Source organism: Falco biarmicus, chromosome 3 (assembly GCF_023638135.1).
Source record: "Falco biarmicus isolate bFalBia1 chromosome 3, bFalBia1.pri, whole genome shotgun sequence".
Lineage (NCBI taxonomy): Eukaryota > Metazoa > Chordata > Aves > Falconiformes > Falconidae > Falco > Falco biarmicus.
In genome coordinates, this window is record NC_079290.1 from 93,032,115 (window position 1) to 93,058,264 (window position 26,150).

At 39.1% G+C, this 26,150-nt stretch overlaps 1 long non-coding RNA gene across 1 annotated transcript in view; it reads left to right on the top strand.

The window, feature by feature from the left end:
- The first annotated feature begins 5,291 nt into the window (after positions 1-5,291).
- LOC130146829 (uncharacterized) overlaps positions 5,292-26,150 on the top strand; it is a 131,993-nt gene continuing 111,134 nt past the window's right edge. The window contains exon 1 of the long non-coding RNA XR_008821026.1: positions 5,292-5,927. This is a non-coding gene — a long non-coding RNA (uncharacterized LOC130146829). The remainder of the gene's footprint in view (positions 5,928-26,150) is intronic.

Consider the following 26,150-nt stretch of genomic DNA (forward strand, 5'->3'; position numbering starts at 1 on the left):
TACATGCTGCTTCAATTCCAGAGAACATTCTCACATGAGAGGGCTTGTTATCATATTCTTTATCCCAATAAGGGGACTGAAACACAGGCTTAAGTGTTTCCTTGAATCGGGGCTTAGAATCAAATCCTGCTGTAGCAGGGTTACTTACTGTTCCAGAAATACGGTTTGCCTGGCTTCTCTGATTCATCTGTGATCAGTGAGTCAGAATGGCTTTGAGAAGTGGATATTTTTCAAATGATCCAATTTTCCTAGTTTTTAAAATTCAGAATAATGGAGGTTCATTGAAAGGATCCAGATCCTTGCAAATTTGGCTAGCTCAGCAGATCTGCTCGATTTACGATCTCGTACAATGCTTCTGTTCCAATATGAAGTTTGAAATACGGCCTGAGCATGACAGGTTTCTTCTTAAGACTATCTAAAATTCCCTAAGGTCATAACATACTTCTAAGGAAGGATAAAGGATCTGTCCAAATTCAGAAACCTTTAAGGAAAACACCATAACCAAAACACAGAAAGAAGGCAAAGAGGTGAATTAGATGTCTGATAGAATAAAGGAAATATTCCTGGTTTTGTAACTGCAAGAATGCGGGAGAATAGGAATGTACATAGGAAGCCTGCAGGAGAAGCAGGAATTAAATTCAGGTATTCTGAATGCCAGCCCAGAGGTTTATCTTTCCTTCTTATTAGAGGGGGAAAAAAATGATCAGGAAATAATATCCAGTTTTGTTTATTTTTCTGAGATTTTATAATGTTTCCCATTCCGTACAAGCCAAAAGCTTTTGAATTTTTTTAATGAAAAAAGCCAGTAAAAGGCTAAAGACTTTGTTCTGGCATACTGGATTTTTAATGACTTGTATGAAGTGTAGAAGTTTCACCAAGGAAGCCTGACCTCTGATTTCCTCTTTCTGCTGCTTTTCCGTAACCTTCAGGGCCTTTTGAGGTCTGTCCCTACTCAGCATCTCTCGGGCACTGTTTGGCAGCATGGCTGAGGTGCCATGGTTGTATGGCACAGACGGTTTGGCAGTGTACTCTTCACAGGTGTTGTCCTGATGTAAGTGAGCTGTAGCAGCAAATCACAACTTTTATATCTCACATCCTACGTTGGTAGTCCAACAACTGGGCCATATGCTACCCTAGGGTGAAGAAATCAGTGTTTCTCCTTTCAGCCTGAGATGTCATCCTTGTCAAAACTAGGAGCTTAGTCTCAGTTGTCAGAGTGGGGACAGTGAAAGTGGTCTCAGAGGAATGTTTCAGATACACTGTTTTAATGTGAAAAATTTAAGTCAGAAGATGCCCATCGAGCTATGTTAATAAGCATTTCTGTGCATTTAATAAAAAGACACTGTTACCGATACTGGGTGTAGGGCATAAGAGACGGATTTCTGCCTAATTCTCCAGAATAAATTTGAGCTGTGCAGAGTCCACATCCAGCCTGGGATATGCAGAAAGAAAAAAACTACACCCTGTCCCTGTTGTGTGTCCTTCAGAAGGGGAGTGGCCACTTAAGTGCTCCTTCACTTCAGAGGAATTATAGCTGTTTAGGGGCGTGAAATAGCTGTGAACAAGACAGGAATGTGATACAAATTGTTCTATGCAGAACTCAAACTTAGCTTGTCACTGCCTCTGCTTCTGCAACTGCCATTCGCATAGTTCCACGACAAACGCCTGTATTATGCATTTTTACATTCCCTGGATAGCTAAACCATGCCACTGACTTCAGCTGAAGTAATTTTGACCTCATGAATGCATTAGAAATGGGTTGTTAGGGGACCACCAGGGGTTGCAGGAGCAGATGGCTGCTCAAACTGCAGCTTTAAGAAGATGATGTGATTTGCAAATATCATTGCTCCCTGTCTTCTTCTCTTTAGGGGACAACTATGAAAAACTATACTATCTCTCCTTCTACTCTCTCACCCCCTGGCCAAAAAAAAATAATCCTGGGTGATCTTAGCACAGAACAGCACACAGTGCCTGTACTACCAGAGATGATTGCTGCAGGGGGAAAGAAAACATAGAGACCAGAAAAGGAAAATTACAAAACCAAGCCCAGTTCCCAGAGAGACTTCGAGGAGTTAAAATGAGCCAGATATCAAAAAAGCAGATCTCTAAAAATCCTCCATAGAGGTGAGGATTTGTGTGGTTAAATCTGATGGAAGGATTTAGTGGGCAGGGTCATTGGCCTAAAAAAGTAAGAGGGGTGGAAAATCTTGCAGCGAGGAACAAAGCTGCAAAATAAATCAAGATTTGATCAAGAATAAAACCAGAAGGAGTCTGTAGAGAAAAATCATAGAAGTAATGTAAGAGCGAGGAGAGGAAGTTCACAGGAGGTGTAAAGGAAAGAGTTCTTTTTAAATACTTCAGGCAAGATCTTCACGTCTTTGTGCAACTGGAAACAAATCTAGCAATCACCTTAGACTGAGCCCAGAAAGCTCTCTGTAGTCCTGCCAACAAATTCATAATATGAAGATTGCATTCTTCTAAACAGAAGAATAAGACTCTGAAGAAGGCTGTAGCCTTTTTTGCAGGAAGGACATAAACCAGAAATGTTTCAGGGTCCATCGCTGGCTGCTTTAAGGGAGAAGGAAGAAGTGAGAAATATTATGGCCTGCTTTAGAACAGCAAACACAAAATACGAAGTTTTCCTTTCAAATACATTATTATATATCAAGGGCACATCATAAAAAAAAAAAAATAATGAAGAGATGGAAGAGTCTAGAAATACAATCTGAATCTGATGTAGACATGAAGAGGCAGCACCATGATACTGCAGAGCAAACTTACAGCTGAAATAAAGATGAAATTAAAGTACAGGGATAAGAAGACCATAACTTAAAAAATTGTGTGAGTATTCAAGAGATCTTGATTAAGACTGAACAATACGATTGAGAAAATTAGAAGTGGAGGGTGGAACATCACAGGAAATAATTGAGGTGTAACTGAACTCCTGGAAATGGATGTGGGAAAAGGGGTTTTCTGAGGCTGAAAGGAAAGCAATGGGAAGGAGAAGGTGCAATCATAGCAGAGGAGGTGAGCCGTGACAGCAGTCTAACAAATACATCCCAGGGCCACAACTTCACCCAGGTTCCCAGTCAAGCACTTTCCACTGTTCCACTGAGGAAGAGCTAACCACCCCTTTCTAGAAGAGGACTAGGGATACTGAGTTTTTGTACTTTTTCTGCAGTAAGGAGTATTTGAGTTTCTTGGAAGGCGACAAGGCAAAGGGATTAAACAGTCAGGGAATGCTGATGAGGAAGTAAATTCTGGCTAATTGTGACTTCTTTCAGCAATTGTAGGGCTTTAATATATACTAGGAAATGCTTTGGGATAAGAAAAAGAAGAAACAATACATTGACAAGACCTAGAAGAAAGCCAGATCTTCAGTGACTCTTTTAAAGAATGAAATATTAAAATGAAGTCCTTATTGTTGTGCATTCAGTGATTGGTGAATATTTGTAACACTTGAGAAGAAGAGATATGTTTTGAAAATAATAAAGCATAGTGGTAGAATGATAGAACCAATGAAAATTTCTTTTATAAATTTTTAGATCCCTGGTTAAAAGAGGACTTTACAAAGACTACAGTGGTGTACTTGCCATTGTGCCATTACAAGAAAAAAGTATTTTAAAGCATGGAAACTGAGCCATCACTCTTTCCTGAGTGGGAGAGAGGCGTAGCAATTTTACTGCCTCAATATACTGTTTGTCTTAAAAATCAAGTCGCTAGGTGAAGGAGGCAGATGCTTCTGATCAAAATATATCTACAGGGAAAATTATCAAAAATTCCTATCTTAAATGCTTCCCTTTTTCATTTTCTTTCTATAGCTTTTTAGATTTCTTGTAGTATTCAGGGAAGAGGAAGTTATCTTCCTGGAGACAGTTTTAATGAAGTCCTAGGTTCAGCTGATGAGGGATCAGGACAGATGAGTACTGTCCAGAGCGAGATATTTAGAAAGGTTACAAATTTGTTAAAAGCACTGGATCTGAGTAATCTTTAGAGGGTGACGAATCATGATTTTAGAAACTCCGTTTACTATTTCATACTACGTGACACATATCCTATAATGTCTTGGACGATAATACATATCCTTCAGTGTCTTGCTATATCAACTTACCACTAAATCTATAGTGGTGATCAGATGGTCTGAATGATAGATGTGATCTGGGAAGCAGTTTGGTTTCAACCTTTTAATATTTACAGAGACTGAAGAGAGTTCCTTTATGTGACCAATTGAAAGTATAAGAAGTAGGGAGCGATTCTCAGAAATATTTAGGAGACAATGGTAGAAGCCATATATAAAATGAAATATGTGCTGTCAAGACCAAAAGAAGAGTCAAAAGGCATTGTTCTCCATAAAGCTTCCTCTCTTTAGAAGTCCAGGATCCAAGATGAACAACATTTAATAAAGGCCTGTTTTGGAGAGCTAAATTTTAAAGAAAGGAGTAAATATGCCTATAAAAATCTAAGACAAGTTAGGAAGCAGGCCATGGGGGTTTAAAGGCTGAGTTTTACAAAGGCTTTAAAAAGAGTTTTTTGCTCCCATATTAATAGGCATTTAATGTGATCAAGCCAGGAGGAGATAATGCTTCCCCCAGATAGGAAGCAGGGAGAAATGTAGCATGTAAAGGGAAGTGTATGGCAACTACTTGTTATATAAATCTGTATCTTTAATAAATAATAAAATGAAAATTTGTGCTAAGACTTTGGCAGATTGACAAATGAGTATACCTCAAGTGAGTACACAGTACCAAGTATTTGTAATCTTATTTGTTAAGACTGTTTTAGATAGATGAATTGTGTACAGCAAAAGGAATGTCTCAACTGTATCACATTGCATAAAAACAACTTATCCCTGCACACCCCAAAAATCGTTTGATCAAATAGAAGAGAATATATGGAAGATACATTAAAAAAATTGGCTTGGGAAATAAGTTTAAGTTTTCTGCTTTATGCAAGAACTCTGTAACTTCAGAAAAGTGAATGGGTCTTACCACAGATTGATTTAGTTTAACAAGAGGAATCATGTAAGACAACGCATACCAAGGTATGCATCGTTGCTATTGTACTCTCTGTACAGGATCAGATGTTGCCCTCAAAGGCAGTAGATATAATTGTGGTGAGGCACAAACATGGGTTATAGACATCCAGGAAGATGAATTTGGAGTGTTCAGTTTTATTAAGTTGGAAGTGTTCAAACTGATGACAAGAACAAACAATCATTAAATATATACTACCACTTCAGTACTGTAGTATCTGTGATTCTAATTTTGTGCCCTGTTGTTAACAGCCTTGCACAGCCCTGGATTTGTTATGACCATCCACCACCCGTTGTTCTCCTGAGCACTGAGATATTGCTTCGCATGACCTATCTGCTCCAGCAGTGAAGTAGACCGACTGGGCCAGGCTGCTCTTCCCCTCTGCTCTCCTGAATTGTGACTCTGCTGATTCTCATAGGAAATCATCATCACAGAGCAGAGCTTTCATGTGTGTAGCCACTGGATACCCAGAAGGGGGAAAGGCAGAGGGAAAAGGCTGTTCCAGGGAAAGGACTGTTCTGTGCCCCAGCTGGAGGAAAAGAGAGGGGAAAGTTGCTGCATGTTCCTGTAGCTTGAGAAGATGCTTGTTCAACCCCCAATGAGCTTGGAGGGCATGAGGGTTACTGAGAGGAGAGGAGAAGACCCCTTCCCACCACCTCTGGGACTCCACTGACCTCTTATTTGAAAAGCTTGACAGTACTATGATATTGTTTATGGGGAGAAGTATTACGAAGGATTCAAAAAAGCTTGCAGCCCAAAACTGAATGTTGCCGTGAGGGAAGTCCACTACTGGATGGGGCAAAAGACGTTGGGTTGAATTACTAGGGGAGAAGCAAAGAAGAAGGGGAATGGATACCGAGAAGTAACAGATCGCACTCCTGACATCTGAGGCAAGTAAAAGTTCATTGTGCAGTTTGCCCAACCTAGCCATTTTCTTTGATTATTTTTTTTTTAAATATGTTTTTTCCTACGCAAGATGCTTACATCATAAGTATTACTGCTTACTATTCCCCTTTTAAACCTCTAATACCTTCAACTCTATGTAATTCCTGTGCACTCACTTCTGTTTGGCCACCATTGTGGTTTGCTTGTGTTTTAGTCTCCCAACAATTTTTTTAAAAATCACCCTTAAAGAGACTTTCCTCCTGCAGTCTATCAGACCCTGCTTAGGAGGGCGTAAATCACTAGCAATGGCAAGTGATAGCAAGATGCAGTTAGCAGTAATTATCCTGGAGAGTGGTAACGCCTTGGGCCTGTTCCAAACTTGCAGACAGGCAGCTGAAGTCCCAGCTAGTCATACCCTTCACAAAAAGATTGTATATTGCTGAGCAAAAACTCTGTATGAGCACTGCAGTGTGGGACAGGTTCTTGGAATAGTTTCCTGCGGAAAATTTGATTGCTAGTGCACACTGTCTTCTGTCCAAAGTATCCATGGCAATATAAAATATGTTATAAGTTTAGTATGGAGAGAGAAGTTGAGGCTGGAGTGAAGACAGTTTAAACAGGAAACCCGCATTTCAAAATGCTGTAGATGTAAACCAACTCCTTTTCCACTGGTTTCTGTCGCAGAACCTGCTGTTGTTTAGCTTGCTTTCTTATTATTTGCTTTTATAATAGCCTCTATATTTACAAAGGATCAGTCTACATACAAGCCTCATTTAATGTCCATTTGCTACCATTTGCACCACATTACAAACTCATTTACAAAATGAATGTGAAAACAAATGTGAGCCCTATGGAAAGCCTCGCTGAGCCTGTGTGTGATTGCAGCCGTATGTAACAGCTCATAAATGGTGTCGGCTAGAGACTGTGCTTAAGTGCTACAGCACAGGAGCCTGTCATTTCCTTAACCAGTTTGCAGCATCTGTGTTTCTCTTGCCCTTTGCTTGGTTCTGTTAAGCCAGAGAATTCTTTCTAGAGCAGTCATTCTAAAAGCCAAATAGCTCCTCCGGAGCAGCTCACAATGCTGTCATCTTGAAAATATGCCATTGTGCTGTAAAGCGCTCTTAAGAGCTGCAGCATGCCGGCTTGCGTACTACACTGAGATGCAGAGGAAAATCAAACCCAGAGCTTCCAAAACAGTCGCACTGGCAGGTGAGCTGTAGTAGCAATGGGAGAAGTTTAGCAAATAAGAAATTCTTATGTTCTCAACCACCACGCTGGAACCTGCCACATTACAGTCTGTCCACATCTCCAGATACGCTCATTAGTTATGTCAGCCCCTCAGGCTCCATTTCACCACAGTCAGGTATGCGCCTCTTGAAGACTGAAGATAATACTAGCCCTTTTGCATGTATGAGTGAATATGAAGTGCAGCAAAGAGCCTGATTTCAGAGATTCAGCCGCACTGCCAAGGGTTAAGGCCTTCAAGGTTCTTTGCAGATACAGGAGCTTTGCAAATGAAGCATCAACCACCTTGCAAACAAGCAGCCTCAGAACACAAGCTCAAGAACAGCCTTCTGTGTAAACAGCATTGGTAGCTTTCGGGGTAATAGTTCCTTTCTTGTTTAAATCTTGGACTTTGCTCATGAATGTGAGTTCTGGGAGGCACCCATGGGTCTGAGCAACACTGACTCACCTCAAGCATCAAAAATGATGACAAAAGTGAAGGATTCAGAAAAAGCTGGTCCAGCACTTAAGAGTAGGAGACCTACCTACTGTCAGGTCTGTCTTGCTCACTAGAAACGATCATCTGGAAGAGAAGAAACAAAACCGAGAGAACAATCAGTGCAACTAAATTAATTTAAACGGTCATTCTCCAGTATGCAGCTGAAACACAGAGCTTGTGTGAATCTCCATGTTTTCTTTCTCTACTGCTTATACAATAGATGCAAAACCTATTCAAAGTGCTTAAAGTGTACAGAACTCCTACTAACTCCATTGGGTTAAGGCTTGAGGTGCTGGGTGAAAAACAGATTTACACAGTCAAATTAGGGATAACAAGCATTACAGTGTCTTTACTCTTAACAAACTCCCTGTGAGTTTCAGTAGCCATCATACCCAGGATTGTCAAAAGGGATTTGACCCCTAGTTTAATGGCAAATGCTTGCAGTTATCAGGAATCCTCCCATCAAGCAACCTGCTAAGATTTCATCTGATGCTTTTCTCATATTCATAGACAAAATGCAAAGTCAGTTTTGTGGTTTTATGGTTGAATATGAGTTCTCTGTTTTGAAGCTTTTTGTATTGGCCTTTTTATTTTCCAGTCAGAAATTTCAGTAGGCCCAGTCCTGACAGAGAATGCAGGCAAGACTCCCACTGTCTTCAATGCTAAAATACGATTTAATGCTTATAAAATCTGAAGAAAAGCAAATGTATTTCCAGTTATAAAAAGAATCATGCAGGGAAACTCCCTTTATTTTCCATTTCTGCTCATAGATGAGCACGTAAAATAATCTGTAGTTGACTGCTACACACAGAAAGGCAAAAAGGAGTTCTGCCAGAGAATAATATTATACTTAAATTTCTACTAAGTATTTGCATAAGGTCTTTCACATAATAGTTTCTAATATGGCTAGGAAAAGTCATAAATCTTTCATTTTTGGTCTGCTGGCTGAATTGTTTTCCCTTTTGTTCTTGTTCTGAAATTATTTTAAAAGGTAATTTCTTCTCATCTACCACACAGTGATGGTGAACCTAGTGAAGTTTGAATTTTGCTGTTTGGTTTTTTTTGAAATTTATCTATAGTTTTTGACATTTCATAGAAGTTGTATCTTCACCTCTTTCAGCAATTGGGATGAAAAATATGGTAACTGGTCTGCCTTATGGGAATTACTGTGCTGTTGAATTCAGTCGAAAGAAAATAGCAATGATTTCTTACATTTCTCCCCAGTTCTATCTGAAATGAAGATGTATTGAGGTAGGTGAAAATATTTGTGGGTGAGGGGAGCATGCAAGGGCTGGCTGAACTTGTTTGAACTTCAGTCTGGTGGTATTCTGAGGTTAATGTTAAGGGTTAGGCCAGTTCTTGTGTTATTCAAATAAGTTTGCCTGTCCTTAATAGAGCTCTTGAAGCGGACGATTTAGTGTGATACGATGACTGTCTAAAATTACTTCAGGATAACAGAGATTTAATTCTTTGTGAAAGCAGACAAAAGGATACGTGTTTGATGTTTGGAAGTGTGATTTTTTCTACAACAATTTCATTTGAAAGTAGGACACTACTTTTTCAAAAGATGAATTAGTTTATAATCGGAAAGATAATATCCCACGAGCCAAACTGATGTCAAGTGTTGCGTTACAGATCCAAGAGTCACAACTCTGAGACAGAACAGATAATCCTGGGATATGAGAAAATAGAGCTGGAACAGATGTATGGCACCCTATGGGAGTGCTCACAGCTATTTGTGAGCCAAAGAAGTACATGTATTTAAACCCTTTCTTGCTTTTTTCTGCATTTTGTTTGCTACTCTTGCTGAATCAACTCCATTTCAAAACAGCCCTAACCTCCTGCTTGATTAAACAAAGACAGAAGGTCTGATACCAGTTTTTCAAAGGCAGAGTTGTAGCCACAGAGCACAGATGTGGGAAATTGGTTTTAGAAATGATAGTTTAGAAGATGCAAGCATCTCCAAAGTTGAAAAGCAAACTGGAAAAGAATTACTGAGGGAAATTAGAACTGTGGTTGCATTATGAGTTCTTATCATTGAGATCAGTGGGACCTTTTAACGATCTTATTTTAGACCACAATGTTCAGAGGTTTAAATGGCACCTGCTTTGCACAGTACAGTTGCAGATTGAAGTGTTCTTTTGTAGTAAAGTGAAAGGTTTGCAGTTTTTATGATAAGTTCTAGTGTTCTTTATTAATTTAATCATATTAAACTTAGCAAATACAGGACCTGATCCAGCAAATATTTGATCTTACAAGCAGCTTGACATAAGTAACTGTGTCCAGTTCTCCCATACATTTAGCAGGGGTGGTACTCAAACTCCTCTGAATAAATTATTTTCAAAGATGAGCCTGGAAAATGTCTTCAAACTAAATACATTTTGGGTGGGAAAATGCAAAACTGAGAAGTTGTATTTTCAACTCGCAGAAAACCAAGAAAATACAGCATAGTTACTCTTCAGAAGGCATATTCATAGCTGTATTAACAGCATTTGAGACAACTACCACATGTTTAATATCTTGAGAAATCTGAGCACTGTCTTCCTGCTTTTTCTGCCAGAGGGAGTGACATAACAGGAACCATCTACATAGCTTTCCATTTTAAACCTAATTTCCATTCTCTTTGTTTATGGTTAAGGTCACACACTCTGGCAGTCACAAAAATAGTAAAATTACATTAATCTGTAAATCAAAATACTTCTATCTCAGAATGAATTGTTTGTAGCTCTCTTTAAATTGCTAACCTCCCTAATATTTGCAGGGGACACTCATTTTCTCTTCCCAGTCCCCTCTACCTCTCCCTCACATCACATAATTTAAGCTGTGAACCTCAGCAAGCAAGGACAAGGAGAGAGCACCATCCAGATGTCCCATCATCAGTAGCAGTCATCTTAATGAAATAATGTGCTGTTGGATTGAATGTGTACAGCCTATCTAAGAATGGCTGGCTGCTCCCCAGAACACTTGTGCTTAAAAAAAATGAAAAGCCTTTAACCAGCCTTGGGGTGGGGGTGGGGGGCTGGGAAGAGAGAGGAAAGGAGAGAATATTAGGATAGAGCTAGCAAAAGAAAGAAGTTGTTTGCAGAACTGAATAGATACAGAGACAAATAAGCCACCAAATGTGGATGAAAGGGACCTCAGGGTGTGAGAGAAAGAAAAAGCGTGACGGGGAGTGGGGCTGTGGAATCACTGGCACCAAAAGAAAAGAAAAGATAGTGATAATAGGAAAAAAACCCTATGTACCATTTTCCAGCAAAGTACACTAGGAGTGAAAGTCAAAGCTATACATAAATTTTCTAAAATCATGGAAAAGAAATATTAAACTCTTGCTTTGCATGGTGATAGTGGAAAGTGCTAGAGTTTTTGGATTTACATTTTCACACCTTACTGGATCAAGCTAGCAAACTTTATATTATGAACATCACCATAGCACATGATTGAAAAGCAGGAGGAAAGAGGAAAGGTTAAAAGGCAGCTATTAGCATTGGGGAATTAAAAGGATTGTATTATGAGGAAAGTTGGAAACGTGTTTGTGCACATGAGCGTCTGCATGTGTATGCACCTGCAGGGCTGTTCTAAAACATCCATCCAGGCTTCTGAACTGAGGATTAGAATGTGTACTTGTCACTGCTGTCACAGTGACTATTAAATTAAGCAGTTATTTTTTGCCAGACTTTGCCCTCTCATGGCACTGTTTACCTATGTAATCATGATAATTAATATTGTCGAAATCCTAGACTGAGCTCCTTAGGGGAAGACTACCTCTGTAAAGCTTAAGATGAGCCTCATGCAGTGGTTTCTCAAGCCCCTAGGCATCTTTGGGCTACTGGAGAGATAAAAATAATAATCTGAAAGGAAATCTGCAGTAATATTTAACTCCCCTAAAGCTCCCCCTGAATCTTACCAATATGAAGACCTGTCATCTGCCTTTATTTCTGATTTCTTACACTCTTAAAGTGCTTGCAGAACAAAATCAAACCACAGTATGACTTGAAATGTCATCTCTGTGTAGATAATACATTTTCAAATGCATCATAAAAAGGAATTAAAGGCAGAGCATCAATATCTACATGTATTTTGGGGATACAAAAGGAAAGAAATTCCACAGGGTTGCAGAGCAGATGATTGTATAACCAGGAATGACTGACTCATGCTGAAAAAAAAAAAAAAATAGCCTGCCTGTTAGGAAGGCTTTTTGTCAGTGATGATTTTGGAGCTTTAAAATAGTCCATGGTGAGAATAAACTCTGGCCTTGGGTGTCCGATTTCCCAAAACAAAGAAAGGGTGAGCTCTTCACTTGGCCTTTGTCCTCTTTGTTCTTTGAAAAGGTCCTTCCTTCCTGGTGAGGGAGAAGTCCTGGAAGGGCCAAAGGTGGGCAATGGCCAGGTAGGGATGGGTGGGGAAAAAAGAGATACCGCCCCTCAGCTGCAGTACTGCAGGGATTCCTGGCAGGTCTGTAGTTTGTGTTGCTGAAAAAATTTCCTCTGCAAAAAAAGCTTTCCACTGAAAAAATGTGTCTTCATCAAACTCACAATAATTTCTGATATGACACATTCTCAATCTGCCTGTCGGTGCCAAAGTGTTCTCATTGTTGATACTATTGCCTGACTTGTCCCAAAGTACTTAAGATGATTTAAAGCTATTTAGACATTATAGTTGCTGGCTTCTCAATAGTTCTTTTGCATAAACCTACCTTCACTGAGAGGGAAAGACTCCCATTGTGATTCAAGGACCTGTACGTCTGACCTCCATACCATGCAAATTTGTGGAATTTATGCTAGAGGATACATAGATAAATACTAGGGCTTTTGTAGCAGGGTGTCACATCTCATAAATCTGTTTAAACACTCTGAAGGAGTGTTTTAAAACACCTCTGAAGGTCATGTTTTAAGATTCTCTGGTTATCAGCAAAGTATATTGCATTTTCAAAAGTCATTCAACAGAGACTCACAAAAGACTCCTATGGAAGCTGCTGCTGGATAAAAGGGAAGGCTTTTTTGTATATTAGGAGCTGACTACCAGGAAATCAAAGCAGATGTTTGGAATGGGCTGACATTTCCAGTGGAGTTTCTTGGGCATCTCTACTGGGACAACTCAGGTTCTGCAATGAGCTGGGAAAAGAGGTAAACAGTGAGAAAAGACACTGGTAGAAGAACCTTGCAATATCACATTACAAGTTTAGAGTAGCTGAGGGAAAATATCAGCAGCAAGATCATTTCTTTGCTCTGTTTTTTTTTTTATTCTTTCTGAAATATCTGCTGCTGTCTACTGTCACAGCTATTGAACTAAGTGGCCTTTTGACCCAACAGGCGTGTTCATCTGAGTCAGACAATTTGGAAGTGTGTGGCCTTTGTTCTTTGTATTGTGTGGTCAGTATTTTTGATTCACTATGATCTTGAAGTACAAACCCTTTCACTTGAAAGTTCCTCATGAAGATTTTGCAGTACTGCCTTACTGTCCTTAACCTTGTTCCTATTGCCAGTTTCTCATACTCTTTGTTTCTGGGTCAGTATTTTCCTTCTTCCAGCTGTTTTTATCCATTCCAAAATGCAAAATAAATATTTAAACGGAAAAGGAAAAAAAAAAGCATCTTCTATGACAGGGGAAAGGAAATTTTTACTTGCTGAGAGTTGAATAGATCCTTTCAAACACATTTAACAAGCTTCCCGCTAACAGAGACTTCAGTGTTACACAAGAATAATGCAAATGTGTGTGTGTATACATACAGATGTTAAAAATGGTGGTGGGCTGTGTAAAATGATATCATGGTTCACATCTGCTCTACCAGTTACATGTAAGCCACTTTTGCTCCAGGATATGAGACAATGAACATTAGATAGGAGTTCCTTCACTGACCCAAGGCTGTTGTTTTCTTCTGCCTCCTTGGGACACGGACATTTCACAAAGCTCTCAGGTCTCTCAGAAGTTAGCTAAATCTAGACTGATCCAGGCTGTTCACTAATGCAAGCAGTGGTGAATTATTAATAGGGATGCTTGTCCACTACTCATGTTGATTCATCAGTGGTGACAAAGTTGAGGAGCAGAAGCTGTTGCCACCTCACTTTGTACCAGCCTTTCTTCAGAGTCCTGTTGAGGTAGATACAGCAGAAAGCGGTGGAGAGAATAGGCAGCAAAAGGAACTCTGAGGGTAACAGTCTTCTCCGTTGCAGCAAAGCAGCTCTGATTTCAATTTACCCTAACCTTCACCTGTAAACCATTACAAATATGAGCGTGCAGGAGATGTTACACACCCTTTGCAGCTCTCCTTGCAATTGAAGCAGCAGCCTCCAGCAAAGAGCAAGCAGGCAGCCAGAAGCTGTAAGTACTTCAGCCATCCTCAATTAATCTGCTATTGCATGTGAACTGACATCCCAAGCTCACTGAAGTCATTCCACGTATAATGCATTCCTAAGCTTGCCAAAGAGCAGCAGTCTCTTCACTGCTACCACATTTTCTGTTTCTTGCTGTCTTTAGGAAAGGGAAAGAATGAAATAAAACTATCTCTGCCTACAGGCTAGAAGCCTGCTGACTTTCAATCATTTTAATAGTCAATTACAGTCAAGAATACTTGTTTTACCCCTCCTCCATATCCTCACATATAGATCTGCCCTGTCACAAATCATTCATTGTGGACTTAAAGAAATCGCACACATGACTCCCAGCTTAGCCATTAATGTTGCATAATAAGCCACCTATAGCATTTTCTTAAATGAATTTTCAGATAACTAACAAAAAGTGAGCACTGTTAGTATGTTCTCAGGTCTGTTTCGGGGCTTGTGAGATAGATTACGTGTAGAAAGGCTTGTGACTTGAATACAAGCCAGCTGTCACATGAATAACGATATAAGACTTCAGCCTTTGTAAACAAACCATATCAGTGGATTCTGCTTTGATTTTGTTGTAATTGGCTTTAAACAAATCTTCTGTAACTGTTTAGCATCTGGTGGCAGAACTGGAAGATATTGATGTTAATAACCAAGCAAACCACCCACTATCAGATTCTGATAAACTATACTGTATCTCACTCCAGTGGAGTCACTCAAGGAACAAGTAGCTATTCAAACATAATAAGAGTTTAAGCATCTAGTCCAAGGTATTCAAAATTTATATTTACAGTTGCCAATCCCTAGAAAATCTCAGATATGAAAGATTTGCATAGTAAAAGCCAAGTTTATGCACAAATGTTCTGGCAGATGTGAAGAGAAAAATGTCCCTCTATGAAACCCAATTATTTTTTTCAGACCAAATTACACATCTTACATTAAAACAACTCTTGAAACCCCCTCTGAAAGAAACTAGTTAATGAAGTTGATCAGCACTTACTGATTGTTGTTCTGGTAAGTGGTGCTGGGATTTGTTTGCACTTTATGTTGGATAGTGTCTTTTTTAATAATGTGAAGAACTAATCAAATCCCCTTACTTCGAAATATTCGAAACCTCTATTCCTCAGAGTTCTGCTTCCTTTGGAATAGTTATCTGCTTCAACGATTACCAATGAGTACCAATTACCAGCAGAAAAAAATAACAGAACAAGCTACATTCTGATGAGTGAAAGGGTCATTCCTACTCTCTGTTCATCTTGATAATTTCCAGTGCTATGCAAATAGCAACGGACATTATCATGAGTCATGTGGAAGAAGTTATCAGCTGAACACTGACTCCAGAGAAATTCTTCCTAAATACAAGTGACATATTTGGAGGTAATGAACAGCAGAAATATGAAGACATTTAGCTTCTGATTTGATAGTGAACACTCCCTCTACAGTATTGCAAATGCACATGTGCATTGATACAAATACCTGATGTGGTCGGACAAGTCTAGCAATATAAATATAAGCCTTTATTCATTGTCTTATTTCCGCATGGCACTGCTGGCCTCAGTCCAGAAGAGGTTAAAGATGTGTGTAATTTTCAGCACATCTGTAGCTCCATTGTAGTCCTTTGAGGGTAAATTACAACTTGTAGTTATTTTTCCACATGTACTGCAAATTGTATTGCAGCAACATGAAAACAAATGTTTCATACAAAAGCTTTGTGTGTTTCTTGTTTTAGCTCACCATACTATTAAATATCAGTACAGAGGCCTCTTTCTTCCACTTTCCACCCCTGCAATTGATGCCTGTGTGTTTTTAAATGAGCATTGAGGGGGACACGGTATGAAGTAGTTAGAACACTGCGAATTGAAATGCCAGCTTTATTTTACAGCAACATCCCTCTATAGAAAAGACTCCTGTGGCTCCTTGAAGAGGTAGGTAGATACACTCAATACCTGTGGACCTGAAACTCTACTAAAATTGTGGAGTGAGACAATGTGACCATCCAACAGAATACCCTGCCAGTTTGTCAGAGGTCAGGGGGCATGATTTGAATGCTACTGAGAAATGAGACTGAGATGTTGACCAACTGGACAGTAATTTTTATCTTTAAACCATAACAATTTCTGAATACTAATATTTATGCTTGGTCTCTTTGACAGCATCTCTTTGCCCTGACTTCTTGTTTAACACAGTGATAGAGCAGTCATGTCAATAATATTACTAGTGATACTAGTATCCACAAATCTGGTCATGCAAAACCTCAGCATTTTCAGAGACAGAATCTGGTGCACTTAGACAGACCTCATCTAGTTAGGAAATTCATGTTGTGTGTTTGAATCATAGCCTGCACCTGCAGTTCAGATTCTTCTTACACTGTAACAGAATCTGGTTGCAGCATTCTAGCTTCAAGCAATCCGGAGGTATTTTAGGAAGATCACAGTATAAAACATGGCTGTCAAATGGTAGGATTTTCAGCAGTTTGCTGCCAGCTGGATCTGTGTTTTTTTACTGTCAAAATGCCCCAGTGTAACAGGGCTGACCATACAAGGTGTCAGAATATTAGGCAAGCTTAACGAAAGTCAGGCAAGGTTTTGATATTCATAACCCTTTTGGCTCCAGTGTCTTCAGAATAGAAATGTGGTAGGACATTGTTAGTCAGCATGGATAACGCAAAATATTGGATTTAATTCCATAGATGTGCATGTTGGCTAATGTAGCATGAGATGAGGAGATCCAAATTGGAAGACCACACTCCTTCCTGAGTAGCAAAGGGATATCAGATGTTTGAAGGCAGGTAGGTCCAACAAGTTTGTCAATAGGTTGTGGCAGGTGCCATTTGACAGGCAGCGTTACTAGATGGACAGGGTAAGTCAGAGTTCTATCAAAAGAAAATATGAGATAGAGCAGATACGGACTGTATTCCATTGAGAAACTAAACTTGAATTACAGGAGAAATTACAATAGCAAAGCATTCAACTGCAAATGCCAGTTATGGTAATACTACTGCTGAATCAGGTTTCAAGTTATTTTCAAGGTCAGAAAAGTCCTAAGAATAATGCCCAAACAGATGTCATCAAGTCAGACTATTTACAAGCTCAAGTTTCAGGCAGATCATTGACGTACATACTCAAAAGAGTTGGCAATATTTCAGAGCCTAGAGGAAGTCCTTTGAGTTAAGGTTTTCTAAGTGCCATTCATGAAGACTTCTGAGCAGTGGTTGAAAAACTAAGCCCCAGATTTAAATAAACTATTTTAGGCAGTTTCACTAGAGAATCAGTGGGCTGTGCCATGTGTGTAGGGAAGTCAGATACAGGACAGTATTGCATTTTACCTTTTTCGTTAGTTTCCAGTGTGGGCTGTCAGTGGAAGAACTTGACCATGCATACTGCAATCATAGTGAAAATCATCTAGCTCTGCAATGAGAAAGATGCACATCACTGACAAGATCCATTCAAGGATGGGATATCCTCATGCTTTGTAGCTAACAACAAGCAATGTTACAGCACGGTAATTACCTGTGTGGCATAGATGCTACCTGGTTTTTACAGGCTGGTCATCCTGTATTTAGCAATCCAGGTCTGAGTTGCAGGACCGAGATATTTCAGGAATTGCCTTGCAGAGGTAGCAGTTTTTGCGTCCTTGCATGTTTTCTCTAATCTACTCATCAAGATACATTCTTGAGTATTAATGTGTGCAATATCAATGTATGGACTAATTAGATGGGATCTTGAGCTGTGACTTAGAGGATGCAGAAGTAATCCCAGCTTTATGGGATTTAATGGCCTCTTGGTAACCACCCACTCAGAGGTTAATGCCCTCTCTAAGGCTTGTAGAGGATTTCTGGTCTGGTTACCAGTGTCCCACAAGGAGAATCTCCACATGTTAGTTTTGTTAAAATAAATGTCAAGAATATGGATAGGGAGAGACTTGAAAGTAAACAAAATACCAAGGCCAGCATTCATTTTAATTATGTTTACTTTTCCCCATATGGAAAGAGGTAGCAGTCACCATCTATTTAAGCCACTAACTGCATAATTAATAGGGTTAGGTTAACCTTGACTGTGAATTTCCTTTGGAAACTGGATGCCAATGCGTTTGAAGTTCCTTTGTTCCCATCTGAATGGCCCTGTAGAGGGAGTGCTTCCAACTTACTTAATGAGATGATCAGTCCGTTCAGTTTATTCTGATTTATTTTATAAACAGAAAATACAGTGCAAACTAGACTGATCTGGGATCGTACAAAGTAAGAGGATACAATTTGCATGTAAAAGGATTTTTATCTTCTAAGCTGCTGTCTTGAGTCCACTTATTCCTTTAAGAATACAGTCCTGCCAGACTGAGGTGAAAAGAGACACTCCTGAATAGTTCCTTGAAAGAGTCTGAAAAATGGTAGGAGGGAAAATAAATCTTTGTCAGGGTATTATACTTGGAACTATTTCACACATAGCCATATATGACCATATATACCTCAGGGATTTTCACCCCACGGTCAGGTAATTCAGAGTGATCCAAGAAGGCAACTACAAATCGCAAAGCTTTTGTTGATCAGTTTGAATTCACTCTTCAGGTATCTGTACTTCCATGGGAAAACATTGATGAGTTCAAAACTGGACAAACTTGCCAACTACTGGTCTGTGTAATGTTCAGTGTGTGGCTAGGTCAGTCAATCAAAACCTTCTTCCGGTTAGAGAAAAATGGCTGCATAGGGACTCTATCATGTGGATGGGATGCTAATATTAATCAATTGATGGTTGTCTGAACTTTTTAGAAAGTAAATCTAACCTGATTAGCCTGAGCACTATGATTCATGACCTCATCAAACCTCTTATCAAATATAGTTTTATTTGATTTGAAATAGTTTTATATGAGGAAGACGGGCAAATACCTGTTGTGGTTCTGCACAGCTTTTTCCACTTTAAGGACAGATTTAAAGACTTTTCTTCCAGTTGGTTGTAATCTTTCTGTGTGTTTTCAAAATAACTGCTTACCAGCTCAAAGCTGAGAGTCTTCTTGAAGATTTGGTGAACTTCTCCAGGTACAGCCACAGAGCTAAGGGCTTTGGCTCTGCTCTTTTTCCTCAAGGCCTTGTTTATCTCTGCTGGTTGAGAAGGGTAGATGAGCCACACCTACAGCTCTGCTGTGGGAGTCTGCAGTTGTTACAAAGCCACCCATTTCCTCTGCTATGTGGTGAATCATTTTTGTGAAGCGCTAGTCAGAATTTCAGAAACTGGTTAGTGATTGCTTTTTGGTTATTAATTACTCACCTTTGATCTAATGTAAATGACACTGTTTTCAGACCTACTGGATTCTTACCTTTACTTTGTATGGAATAAATCTGTCTTGCTCAAAGCCCCACATGACTGAGCCCCACATTCAAGGGAGACAACGTCAGGTTGGACTGAGAGAAGCCTATTTATTTCATGATAGTGCTAAACTGCTAGTGTAAGATTTTATTGGGAATGTCTGTCTAAGAAGTCTGGTATCAAGCATTTTCCTAGATCTCTGACCTGATCCCGGTGGTCCTCCTCCTTATTGATGATAGAACAGTACCTGATCCTTGTAAACCATTTTTTACATGTTCCATACATAGGCATTTCTTATACAGAAAATAAGCCCATATTGACAAAAGGTTTATTTTTCAAAACAAAAGAGTGCTAATCTGTGTCTTCCTACATGCTGAGTTTTTCTGAAAAAGCAAAAATTGCAGGATCTTTGATGCCTAATAAGAGATTATAATTGGCTTAATTTCATTATTAGGTACTGAGTCCTTTCCATGTTCAGGAATGGTGCCGAAGAAAATATCTGCGAATAGGTAGAAATGGGAGATGGGGAGAAAACACGGTGTTTTTAAGAGAACACTAATATTCTCAGAGAAAACATTTAATGGCTTGTAAATATTAGTTTGAACAAGACTTTAGCTTACCAAATCCCCTTGTGAGAGGTGGGTGAACTGAAAAGCTTCTCCAATAGATCAAAACTAGCACTGCATTATTCAGACATGAATTTCCTTATGAGTTTCCATTTTACACCAATAGGCTGCATTTTGCAGATTTACAGCAAAGCCCAGTGCTAGAAAAATGGTTGAGACACAGTGAAATTGCATAAGGCTGGCTACAGGAAGGGTTGAAAGTAGTGTGTAGCTGAATTTAAAATGTCATCAGCTAGAGAATTCTGCCTCTATTTTCTGCTAAATATTGCCAGTGCACAGGGATGAAAATCAGGCAGGACTGGTGGAACAGTCAGGCTTTCTAACACCGCTTTGCTGCCGGGAGCTGTAAGAGGAAGAAAGGAGAACTCAGGCAAAGCAAGTGTATCCGTGCTGTGGATACTCTGACCCACCAGCAGCTGCTGCTGAAACTGGTCCTTGTTTTCTCTGTCTGGAACAAAGAGCAAAGATCAAAGTTTAATCGGAGTCAGCTCCTTTTCCCTACTCATTTGCTCTTCCACCTGCTCCCTCTGCTGGTAAAGTCAAGGAGACCTAAAGAAAGGAAAACGGGAGTGAAAAAGGAAGACAAAATGGTGGTCTTACCCTTCACAGTTTGCCGACGAACTGAAAACCGAATTTTACTGCACTAGACCTGTCTTTTATAATACTTCATGTCATCTTGTCTTCATTATCCTTGGGGGGAGGGGTCATCTGTTGTGGTAATACTGGAACCTTTTTATGAAATAAAGCATCCTGTTCTCCTTTTTGAGTTTAAAAGTTTCAGGAAAGAAAATAGTGTAAACCAGTTCCTCAGAGATGGCTTTTCGTCTGTTGAATTAGTCCTCTTTTCCATCACGTTCTTAAAGCACATCATGGAAAATCACTACCACTTGTCTTTTCTATGTTGTAATTGAGTCTTCCAGGTTTTTAAAGGATGACATTCTCTTACTGCTTTTTCAAATCTTAAAACCAAATCAAGGTATTTGGTGCAAAGGAGCAGTGGCTGTCCTCTTTTCTAAAGGTGAATTTTCACAGTACAGCTGTCACAAAACAGATCGGTCCCACTTGCACCTTCCTCTCTAACACACTCTCCATTGCATGTGCCATCCCCTCCTTTGTGCTGGCTCTGGCGTTGCTCCAGCTGCAGCATGAACCAATTCATCTTCCTAAACAAGCAAAAACGTTGTTTTGGATTTTGCTAGCTTCATTTCATCCCATCTTAACGGGGTGAAATTAACTGAACACAAGGTCAGAAGACAGCCAGAGAGAGCTTCAGAGATGGGGCAGTGGCATGCAATGAACCATTAGACCTGCTCAAGGAGTATGGTACAACTTTCACACCAAGTTCTGGTGGAAAGAGACAGTAAACATTTCTGATAGATAAAACTAATTCAAGCCTCTCTTTGTGTATGGAATTGGTCCTTTAGTAGGCTTGGGATGAAATGTAAGGCTCTTGAACATTTTGACTGAAGCTAGTTGCCAGTAACATCAGCTGATGAGAAGCCGGACTCAAAAAGGCATGAAGAACTCTTGCCCTCCCTGACTAGCTCCTTCTACTAGAGTATGTGAGGCTGTATGTAACGTTAAAAATTCACTATCATTGTTACCACCCTAATCACCAGCTAACGTTACGGTATTTTTTTTTACGCATCCTTCAGAAAGATCACAATTCTCAAGCTGTTTCTCCCTGATCTTCCCCCAGTCTCATTTTGTCTCAATAGTACTCTTCCTGGCGCTGTTTCTGAAGTCTGTGATGCTTCTTTTCACAAGGAGGTTCTATTTTCAGCTTCTCTTGTTCTCAATGACCAACCATGCATGCTCACTTTATCTAACACTTTTTTACCTCAGCAACATCCTCAGATATTTTCTCAAAGTAATTTTTGTCATGAAGTAACATGAGAGGGTCGGATGCTCCTTGTTCAGCTATCTCGATTACAATGGACTGAATAACAGCCTCTTTTTGGTGGTGAATTTGGCAAGTAAGGAAGTCCCTTAACACTCTTAACAGAAAAGGAAAGGGCTGCAGAGAGGTATCTAATTGATAAAAGATGAAGAATATATGATTCAGCTGTATGGATTTGTATGGATTTTAGGAGGCAGAGAAAGGAGCTCTGGAGCTCTGCGATTACTGTCTGCTTTCTATCAGATCGCTGTGTGATTGCTGAGCATCACGTTAATCTTTGACACAATAACTAGGTGAGCATGGAGAATACCGGAAAGTTTAATGTACAACATAGAACAGAGCATGAAGAGTCTGCCTTTAAAACTCACTTTCTGCAGACATCTTATCACCTAAATGTTCTTAGACAGCAAACATAAAAGGACACAAGAACAATCAAAGTTAATTCTCTTTTACATTTAAGCAAAATGACTCATGGAAAATATTTTCTACGTGGAATAGAAAACTGTCTGGAAAAATGATTTTGTGCTTTGAGGAGCCCTTTGCAGGGTGTGCCTTATTATGGGTAAAACTGTCATCCTACATGTTGCCACCTGTGTTAGACACAGCCATGATTTAGTGATAATTGACATCAATCATTTTAAACAAGCATATAAATTTACATTTCTTTTCTATCTCTTTTGTTTAGAAATAAATGGCTATATCCGTATATGGAACCAGAACTTCTGCTGAATTATAGGGACTAGTAGTGCAAAGTGATACTCTATCACCTAATCGCGTATTTTCAACACTTTTTTTCCTTTTTTTCATTTTCCCAATTGGCTACATATCTTCATTGCATCAGCAACAGCAGATGATGGTTGTATTGAGTTTCTTTACCCTAAATCTTCTGCCTTTAGATTTCCTGCATGAACTTCTTATAGTGTGTATGCTACCTGTCCCCATTAGTTCAATAAAGGTGGGATTTTTTTGTTTGTTTTTACCTGAGCAGTTTCCCCACCTTCTCTCAGTATGTGTGTATCATTTCCATCTTCTTGTTGATCCAGCTAAGCTATTTACTGTACACACCATACAGCAACTCCTCATTAGTGTATGTTTTCTAATGCTGAATTCATGGTGATCATGAAGATGAAAGGATGAACCTAACAAAGTTATGACCATCTGAGAAGTGATTAAACAGGAAACTCCCCTGCATTGTGATTGAAAGGAAATGAGTGGGTGTCAGCCTAGTGAGTTGTTCCATATGAATCAAGCCATAATGGGTCTGTTTTTCACGTGTCTTAAAGGAGGACTCAGATTCATCCTTTAAATCTCTTGTCTGTTGACAATTTATAGCAAAGTAAGCTCACACCTCTGCACTCCCAGCCCTCAAGTAAAAGTTGACATAAGTGTGGAGCCAACTGATAAAAAAAAGGCAAAGGATTTTTCATGGTCCTTAATATTTCTGCTGAGAACTACAGTCTCCACTTATCAACTGCCCTTTCCTTCCTCTAATTGTCTGATGTAATAGCCTCTTGTCCTAAATTTCTTCTGTAGCTCATCTGTTTCAAACCTACAGTCTATAGCTGACCTATTTCTCACTTTTCAATCTCAGGTGGCGAATATTTTCCTTCACTAAATTCTTTCTTTGTCTTTTTTCTTTTTTCTTTTTGTTTAGGTCCTAAATATTACTGCCAAGTTTTCCTGCAATCTGTGCTTTAGCCTTTTTTTTAGTCATTTTTTCTTCTTATAATACAGGATCAAATTGATTAATTTGATTGCTTTGTGAGTCACCTTAACACCCAGTATTTAGGGATTCCTCTGACAAACTGTCCCCACCATTTAAAACAAAGTGTCCCTTTTTAATGATCATAGCAATCTAAAGAAGCCCCTGGAGGACATTTCTGGAGGATAGATTCGTTCAGCTGGAAAACCATACTCTTTCAAATTGAAATGATTCTTGAATGAATGTCATCACTGTGGATGAATGCATTATATACACATAAAAACTTAGGTGTGAAGAGAGAATCCATGAACAACCCAAAGACTGCTGGAAATGAATACATTATTAATAAGTGGTTAGCTGCTCAGGTCAGTCTATCTTGACCGGCATATCATATATAATGACTTACCAACTCTTCCCTTCGTTTTATACATCATCACTGGTTTTAATCGCAATGGTCCGTTTCTTTGCCTTTCAACAACCTTCTTTAAACATAGCAATTATTATTATGAGTTACACAGGGCAAATATAGTAATCCCAGTGAAACATGAAATACATTGTGCATTGACTCTGTTATCAATATCAAAATGATCTACACATGTAGATTTACACAAAGAAAATACTTGTCACTAAAATTCAAATTGCAAAGCTGGACACAATTTCTTTTCTTATTTCATTCATCAGAAACAAATACAGGAACCTAATTGGTTTCTGTAGTCCAATCAAATGAGAAGAACACATATTTGGATTTATTTAGCATTTACGTGTTTGAACGCTATAGATTTAAAATGAGGTTCTGCTTGCTATTGCTTTTAAGCATCGTTTAACTAGATTTAGTTTTTCAAAAAGAACATTTCTTCCATTGTCTATAAAAAGCATACACATTGTGAAATCACTCTCCCTCTGAAGGACAGATGGAGAGAACTTAAACAGTGGGATAAATGCCAGAGGTTCCAACATCTGCAGTTAGTGGAAGAGCTGGACAGTACATTTCAAGCAGTGCATTTTAAATGGGGTTGTGATTGGAATGAGATACATGTTGGCAGGAGTCAATTCCCAGGAATAAAGAATCCTACAGTTTTAAGAAAAAAAAGTTTGCCATGTCTCTCTTTGGCTTCACACTTGGAGAAATATCCAAAACATGCCAGTCAAATTCTGTTGTCATATGGTAGGAAAATGTGTGCTCTTATGAAAATGGCCTACATCCAGGTAGGCCCCAGTAGGCAGTGATTTATAGTCTGAATTTTACCTGAATGTGAGCTGGATATTTTAGTAAAAGCAGTCAAGTCATGTCTTTGAAGGCAGGATTTCCCAGGCTGCATAGAGAACTGGTTCTGCTGGTTCCTGCGGCTGGTGCTCTCAGCTCATATGCCTCCACCACACCCATGCCAGGCTCCCTGCACCTCTGAAACACAAACAGAGCAGGTGAGATTTTATCTGCTGAAATATTTTTAAAAACACTGAATTTTGGTCTTTCAAGTCACTGGTCTGTTACTGGGGAAGTAAAGATGATTTGGACAACTATTGCTATCTGCAGAAATGTTCCCGTTGTCAAAATGACCTAATCTTTTTTTTGCACAGTGATTGTTTTCTCTGAAAATACGGATACTTTTTAAAGCATAATATTCATCTTCAATTTAAAAACTCAGCCTTGAATCACAGAGCAGAAGCAGCGCATTGAAGGATTTGGTCACAGCCTGCCAAATTTTGTTACACAAAGTACAAGTTCCCTCAAAATACATTTTCATACAGGCTGCTCTCCCGATAAGTCCTGTTGATTCATTGTATGGACTGTCATTGCTCATCAACTGCAAAAGTAACCCAAGTAAGATTCAATATGATAGGTTATAAACCGATTTAAAAATATTTACTATAAAAGGCAAATCATCATCAAGCAGTTACTGATAAAATCTGCACATTTCACAAACTGTGGGGGAGTGCTGAATTATAATAAAGACAGAACATGAAGACAGTGAAATGAATTATTCGGTAAGTCAGCTGCAAGCAAACAAAATGTATTTCAGCACAGATATCTTAAAGGGTATAGGCCTTTCCAGAAGGTGGGACAATCGTATGGAAAGTAATGACTGGAAAAATTGTGTTGTGAGTAATAATAAACTGAACAAGTCTCCATAGTATGAAGTGGTTGCTAATGGAGTTAGCGCTGATGTAACCATTGGTAGACTGTCTACCAAAATATGCTTGTGAAAAAGATGTTAGATCACTGCTTTGGAAGAGATGCAGACGATTAAAGAAAGAGAAGCATGACTTATAGTGAAAGACGCAAAAAGCTCACTGATGCAGAGGTTCAGGGGTGATTTGATTGTTGTCTTGTGAAGAACATACACTAGAAGGCATTTTTTACACCTTACAAGCAAAATGTAAGATGATCTGACGTTGAACGTCACAGCTAGAAATAAAATTAAAATGTCTTGGGATAAGAAAAACCAGTACCGGAACATCTAAGCAAGAATTGTAAGAGATGTATCACTGGAAATTTTCAAAACAAGGATGCTCTTGGATTTGAAGTAGGAATTAATAGTAAGACTTGTAGCCTTTTGTGTTACAGAGAATCATTAGTGCAATATTGTGTCTTACACTACTCCCTTCTGTATTTAAAATCTACGAAGCTATGTTGTTTGTAGATGGATCTACTCACAATGT